At 44.0% G+C, this 7,605-nt stretch overlaps 1 pseudogene; it reads left to right on the top strand.

The window, feature by feature from the left end:
- Positions 1-5,263: 5,263 nt before the first annotated feature.
- On the top strand, positions 5,264-7,133 carry LOC147440719 (uncharacterized; annotated as a pseudogene).
- Positions 7,134-7,605: the final 472 nt, after the last annotated feature.

Below are 7,605 nucleotides of genomic sequence, written 5' to 3'. Positions count from 1 at the left end.
TACTGCTAGAGCCATTCTTCAAAATCAAGGAGACAATCTAAGAGGAGGTAGAAATGGAGGACGAGGTAGAGGAAGAGCAAGAGGAGGCAGATCTTATGCAATCATGGGAGAACCAACCTTATGAATGAGGAAGATAAAAGAGCCACTTGCTTGGCTACAGTTAGTAATCCTAGAGCTTAACAACAATAGACAGTCTTGTAAACCACTATAAGTCGATAATGTAAAACTTTGAGTTACTTATATAATGGTATACATTATTTTCTTTCCCAAATTACTTAAGGAATCTTAAGTTAAAATAAATCAAGAAATTAAGGGGTGATTTAGCAAATAAGACAAAGGTTCTTGATAGTATGAAAAGAATTTGAATCTTGAGATTGATAGTAATTAAGAAACCAACTCACATTCTTTGTGTACCCGAATGCCTTCCTTGAAAAATGACCTAGATATGAAAGTATTAATGTACAAGACTAATAGGAAGCCAAAAAGAACTCTTGGTATGATACTTCTTAAAACCCTTTACATATTGTTGGTCAACCATGCTAGAGCACAGAGGGGGTACCTCTGGTGCAATAGTAGAAGCTTGTGCAGATTGCTCAAGATGGCAAGAACACGCCGAGCGCATTCAGATTGGTAAAGCTTGAATACATGATACTTGTTGAATGCTGATTGATCTGAATGGTCAGTTAGACCGAGTGTGTTCATAATGACAAGGTGGATGTATGGATCTTTTATGGAATTAGTTTAACCTGGTTTTTGAGATGATACAAATGTTTTGTAAAGGTTTTTAAGATGAGCTCAACACTGAGAGTTTCTTGGGGAAAAGTTGACTAGCAAGTAACTCCAACCAGATTGTATTCTCGATACTAGGAAAAGAAGTCTGCAAAACAGAGTAATCAGAGAACATTTAGTATAATGGAGGAACTACCCCACTGAAGACGCCACATGGGAGGACGAAGTATCACTTTTCAAAGATTTTCCCAAATTCGGTTGAGATGAGGACATCTCAATTTCTTAAGTCGGGGTGATTGTAAGGTTTCCAGTTTTCGAAACCTTAGAGATTGTACAAAGCCTAATCAAATTAACTTGGTTGTTAAGAAAACAATGTAGAATGATCCAACTATGGAAAATATTGGTATTTTTGGAACCATAACCAAAGCTTTACTATGGTTAGAATTTTTCAGAACAGAATTCCGACAAAATCTCGAAAAGTTACAGGCTCTAAAAGGTTACCTTATGAATTTAATTAGTTAAGTAAAATTGAACGGTTTCAGTAATTATTACTGAAAAAGACTTTTTATCATAAGGTTCTAGAAATTATAGATATTTTCAAAATTAATCATTAAGAGTCAACAAACTAGCAGAAAATTGATTCTGTGTATCTGGGGGGTTGTGTGGGGTAATGATGAACTTTCTTAGACTAGATTTAGCAGCAAGGGACGCTTCTGGAGCTGTAGGGCTGCCTTGGGATGCAAGTTACTGCCATATTCAGCCACTAAGTGCCCAGAAACCTATAAATACGACCCCTTGCTTCACAATTTGGAGCAGACTCTGAGTCCTGACAAATGCGCTCTCATCTAGAGGGATCTCTACGCAGAAATCACTAGAGAGCAAAGCTTTAGTTGATTAATCAACGGAATAAGAAGTTATGGCACCTAAAAGGACCCGAGCCAATCCTACATCTGATGATGAGGTCAGAGCTCTAAAAAGAACTAGAGCGTCACACGACGATGAAGCTGGGCCTAGTAGTAGGCCAACGTAAGAGAGTCTACACGCGCCAGCATAGCAACAGATGGCCGATCAGCTCCCAGGTGGGTTTCCCATTATTCAATTAAGTCTTTAAATAGTTTAAGTTCTTTTATAAGTTAACATTGTATACATAAGGAGTGAGTAAGAATCACAAAAGGAATAGTTGATCAAAAACTAAAGGTAACTTCCAAAAAACCAAAGGGCATTTGTTTATAAGTAGGAAAGAATTCCATTAGGAAAAATATGGACTCTCCTTGAGCCTTTTTGATTAGTGAAGGCTTAAGAGAGAACCAATGAGAGGGCTCTTGGGATATCACTTAGAGGGAGAGGAATGGTAGGGGTGTAGCTTAATTGTCTCCCTCTTCAATGCTTCGTTCTTAGAGAGTGCGGGGAGGGAGGCTTGTTGGGGGGGGGGGGGGGGGGGGGGGGGGGGGTAAAAGAGGAAAAGAGGTGTCATAAAAAAGGGAGGGACCCCCCCCAAAAGAAAAAATGCGCAGGCTTAAAAACCCTAAAAAATGTTTTTTTTTGAAAGTGTCAAAATTGACTCATTTGTCTCCAAAACTGTCCCAAAACATATACTAACTTCAAAAAGTCAAATTCCCCCCCCAAAATCCACTTTTCTCTCCCTCTATCACTACTTTTCTCTCCCACACTCTCCCTCTTCTCCCTCCTCCCATTCTCTCTTTACAATCAAGGCAGCCATAATCAAAAGCTTTTCACCACTCTCTTCCTCTCTCCATAGCTCTCCCTTCTCTCGCACCTCCATCAACCCTCTACAGTCCCACATCCCATAGCCCACAACTCACCACTATCCTCTCTACCTCTCACTCCTCCCCTCTTTCTCTATCTCTACTATCAAAGCCACCATAGCCACGATAGGCAGCTCACCTCACCCTCCCCTCAGCTCCTCATTCTCTCTCCACAGTACCCACACACAATAGCCCACAACCTTGTCCACTTCTCTCCCTCACCTTCCTCCCACCCATTCTCAATCCCTTCCTAAGTCCAACTTCTCAAGCATGTCGACAGCTAACACGCATAGACGGTCCAAACCAGAGATACGGGAGATTGTGTTGCACAACATAAAAAATTCAGAGGGGGGATGGATCCCACAGGTATTCAAAAAGGGTTCATGGGTCTACATGCAACCGTCCAGTGCTGGACCTCATCGCGTACGATGTCGAGGCGTATTGGAACGCCATTGGAAGGAAAGACTATTGGCATTCAAAGAAACCAAGTCCGAAATGGTGGCCATCGTTCAACACGTGTACAGTGCAGCTGAGATCCACCTGCAGAGAGCTTCAACTCAATTTGCACCTCATTGTAAGTCCTCATGGTTTAGCTATCCCATGCATATATCATGTTTAACATGCATGTGATCATTTTGTTTGACTAAGGGCATTTGTAAAGATGTTTTTCCATCCAGCTTAGTTGAAGAGCAGCTGCTTGAGTGCCTCTCGGCACGTTCATGGTTGTGCATGCTCACATTGGGGAGCTTATGTTTCCTAATGTCTCGTCAAAAAAACTTACCGGCAGCGAATATTCATGTACTCCCACATGTACGTGGTACCGAAGTTAAGCCAAAGCTATGGTAGGTTAGAAGCCGTGGAGACACCCTCATTGCAGAGTGCAGAATGGCCAACTCCAGACCATTGGGCCTTGCTTTCTTTCAAGCGCAAGGTGATGCAAGATTTCCAAGGGTCCCTAAAGTTTGGTAAGGCAACCAGATCGGTGGGTCTCAGTTGGCATTGTCCCATCCATTTGTTTGTGCATGCATTCCGCTCTCTGCCGATTGTGGAAACATTGACAATGTTTGTTTGCAAAGAAGTTGACGTAGATGCAATGGACACCATTCTAGGTGTCAATTGGGGCTATGTTGACGGTTTGCATGATGGTGACCGTTACAAAGGCAATGTGTCCCCCACACAGCTTTGTCTTCGATATTTGAAGGCAAGGTGCACCTTGTATGCATGGTTTAGCTACGAAAGATGGATGCACAAACGTGGCAAATAGATACCCTTGTAGCTGACGGCTGAAGAGGTTCAATCCTTTGAAATTCGTGTCAGCATGTCCAATAATGAGGTGGAGGTGGTTGCAGTGAACCCGCATTGGACTCTTGCCAATCTTCGGGAACACTTTGTCATAATGGGATTCGAGGATATCGGCAATGCAAGTTTCAAACTGGAACAACACAAGGTCTGCTTTGTTCTTGATTAGCTACATTTTCTTAATTTTTTTGGGTATTTGTATCTTGATTGCCCATTTTTTGGTTGGGTAGATTGGAAGGCGGATGGAGGCCACTATGCTTGTTTACAAAGATTGGGCTACAGACGAAGTCATCTTGTCTAAGTGAATTGGCTTGTAACTTTAATATTTTATATATTGGATATTTTATTAAAGATTTTAAAAAATTTTAGGGTATTGTACTTGATTTTTTACTTGAGTTTTAAGGTGTTGTGTAATTTTATTTTTAAAACGCACATTTTTTCTTTTTTTCGAAATGAAATATGTCTATATAAGGGGGACCACCTCCTCATTTTACCATTTTCATCCCAGCATTGCAGAGAGACCTAGCATACCCAGTTACGCAAAGAGAAAGCATGGCTGCAACTAGTGCTTTAGATGCATTCCTTAGTGAGGCTGGGCATGCAAATCGCCCTGAGCTTCATGCATTTTTAACAACCCAACCCGATTTGGAAACCACCTTGACCCTCCACTCTCAATCTCTTGAGCATATCACTTCATACATTTCCAGGTGCATGGGGAGATTCATTGTTGAGTTACCAAACCGGCACGGACAATGGGTCCCTGAGGGCCTTCTGCACCACATCTACAAAGGGGACATTCCATTTCATCGTGGCTTGCATGCTTTGCCACCATAGCACAACCCGCCGGACAATATGTGCGGCTTGAAGATGATGATGTGAGAGCAATGCATAAGGGGAAGATCGGAAATGCTTTTTTCCATAATTGTTGGGGTGTAGGCTAGGTGGCCGTGGGAAACCACCCTTGTACACTTTAATTTCCCCTATTCGATATAGGGAGAGAAAGAGGAAGAGTTGGCTTCTTCTCTTTCTTCTCCACTAACCCAACAGTGGCTGCCTGTGTATCTTCCCCTTCCCCATTTCTCTTCTTCCCCTCTCTTGCACACACTCCGTACACGCACGCGCGCACTCTACCCCAATGCAAGCATACTCCAAACTTAGCAAGGAAGACTCTCCCAAGACAGTGGCTGAGAAAGAGGAAATGGTGAAAGTACCATATTATTCAGCAGTTGGCAGTTTGATGTACGCTATGGTAGCCACAAGACCAAACATTGCACATGCAGTGGGAGTGGTTAGTAGGTACATGGAAAACCCTGGCAAGAAGCATTGGGAAGCAGTGAAGAAAATCCTCAGATATTTGAAAGGTACAGCTAGCAAGTGTTTACGCTTCGAAAACAGTGATGCATCTATTGTAGGTTACACGGATGCGGATTATGCGGGTTGCGTGGATCGTAGAAGATCCACATCTGGCTATGTATTCATGTTTGCTGGAGCAGCTACCTCTTGAAGATCGTGTCTCCAAGATTGTACGTCTTCATCTACCACTGAGGCAGAATATGTTGCTGCGTCTGACGCCAGCAAGGAAGCCATATGGTTGGCTCATCTAGTGGGAGATTTGGGCATTCACGAGGTTCCAGTACTACATTGTGATAGTCAGAGTGCCATTGCTTTGGCAAAGAATCCAGTGGTGCACTCAAAGTCGAAACACATAGAGGTCAGATACCATGTCATATGAGATGCATTGGCTGGCAAGCGTATCGAGCTTGTCAAGGTTCACACTGACGACAACCCCGCAGATGCTCTCACAAAGAGCCTAGCCTCGGAGCGATTTACACATTGTATAGAACTTATGGGTGTAGGATGAAGCCTTGGCAATGATTCATCAATTTTGTATAGACTAACTATACTAATGCCACTATTGGCCACCATGACCTTCAAGTGGGAGGTTGTTGGGGTGTAGGCTAGGTGGCTGTGGGAAACCACCCTTGTACACTTTAATTTCCCCTATTCAATATAGGGAGAGAAAGAGGAAGAGTTGGCTTCTTCTCTTTCTTCTCCACTAACCCACACAGTGGCTGCCTGTGTATCTTCCCCTTCCCCATTTCTCTTCTTCCCCTCTCTTGCACACACTCCGGACACGCATGCGCGCACTCAGCAATAATGATCTTCCTCCTTCACGAGTGCCCAGCAAGCCCTGACGTAGTGCTACCACACTTGCAGATCGGCGGGGTACTGGCTGATGTGAAGGACCCCAAGCCCGCGGCCATTGACACATCCGCAGAGGAGAGGACGCTTCCCTTGACCTACCCTGTAGGGATTCAAGGCCTCTTGGAGGCCTCTCCATCTGTCGGTTTGTCCTCGGGGCAGCCAGAAGGAACCAGCACTCGGGATGCCATCCCTGAGGTAGACATTACCCGTTTCTCCTCCATTGTGGTGGGTGGGAAGGAGTTTGTGTTTTTGCATGATCTGGAGAAATCCTTTGAGATTCGCATGGATGAGTGTTTTGCTATCCTTGATTCCCATGGCAAGTTTGAGGTTGATACCACCACCTCCCATGACGATGATCTCCTACTGCCCATGGAGAATACTTTGGCGGACACAGTGGCGATCGCACAAGCTGAGGTGGCAGCGGCCTAGCAGGCCAAGGTCTCTGAGGAGGAGTTTGTGGCCGTGCAAGCCGTGTGTTTGGCTAAACACGCAAGAGTGGATTCACCATCACCTGCTACAACACCTGTTTTGCTTGATCCAAAGGGGAAGTCAAGTGTGGATCTTTACTTGCACCCGGATGCTGATGAGGAGGATTGTAGACAAGAGGTATAGATGGTCACTTAAATTTGATTGTTACAAATGATTTTGTTAATGTTATAACATAATTTTTTGCCATATTTCTAACAAAACCCATGTTTTGCAGGATGTTTTGGAGGTTGACGCCTGGACGCAATGGCCAGGGGGAGTAGGACTCCGTTCGAACCTCAAGCGGCACTTGCTCACTACCTTGGCACACTTCCAACCGGTGTTGTGGTGTTTTTGCATGCCGACTACTCCCCCAATGGACGCTACAACATTTTTGACCTCCGTTCACTCTCCAAGGTGTTGTGCATAACAACCCTTGGGCAATCGGCCAACCTTGTAGTGCTTGTAAAGAAAGATTTTGCAATATCCACTTTCGGTGTCAACTTTCGTGGGCGCCTCATCGCCCATGTCGGCATGAACCAACCTGTAGGGGTTAATGACACCCAAGAAATCACAACCACTTTGCTTAACAGGGAGCCACCCCAAAAGGCCAAGCGCCAAAAAATTGTAATTCGAAAGATCCTAAAGCAAAAGCCGGATATCATGTAAAGAGTTGGTTTCCTTAATGAATCTACTTTTTGGTGTCTATGACTCTCTCTTACTTGCAAGCTTTTGAATTTGTTATATGTTTGGCTTACAATGTGTATGAGAAGCACCAAAATTATTGATATGCCTACTTTGTTATATGTTTGGCTTCCAAAGTTATTGATATGCCTACTAAAGGGCTTGGGAGGCCCCAAAATGGGCTTCCACAAGGGCGCGCATTTGGGTCTTCCATCAGCATATGGAAGGGGCAAATGCGCGCCCTTGTGGCAGCCCATTTTGGAGCATCTCAAGCCCATTTTGGAGAATACCCAGATACTTTACAGTTGCAAAACCCAAACACAAGAGAGAACCATGCTTCAAAACTTCTATGCTACATGGACTAAGTGGGGCATGCACTTCTTGATGCATCCATGCTATGTGAAGCATTGAAGCAAGGGAAATATCCCTATTGCTTGGTAAAAGTTTCTGAAAAGCC

This window comes from Adiantum capillus-veneris, chromosome 15, assembly GCF_014529385.1.
Source record: "Adiantum capillus-veneris isolate H3 chromosome 15, ASM1452938v2, whole genome shotgun sequence".
Lineage (NCBI taxonomy): Eukaryota > Viridiplantae > Streptophyta > Polypodiopsida > Polypodiales > Pteridaceae > Adiantum > Adiantum capillus-veneris.
The sequence above is the reverse complement of the archived record's forward strand: the minus strand, read 5'-3'. Positions and strand labels throughout refer to the sequence as shown.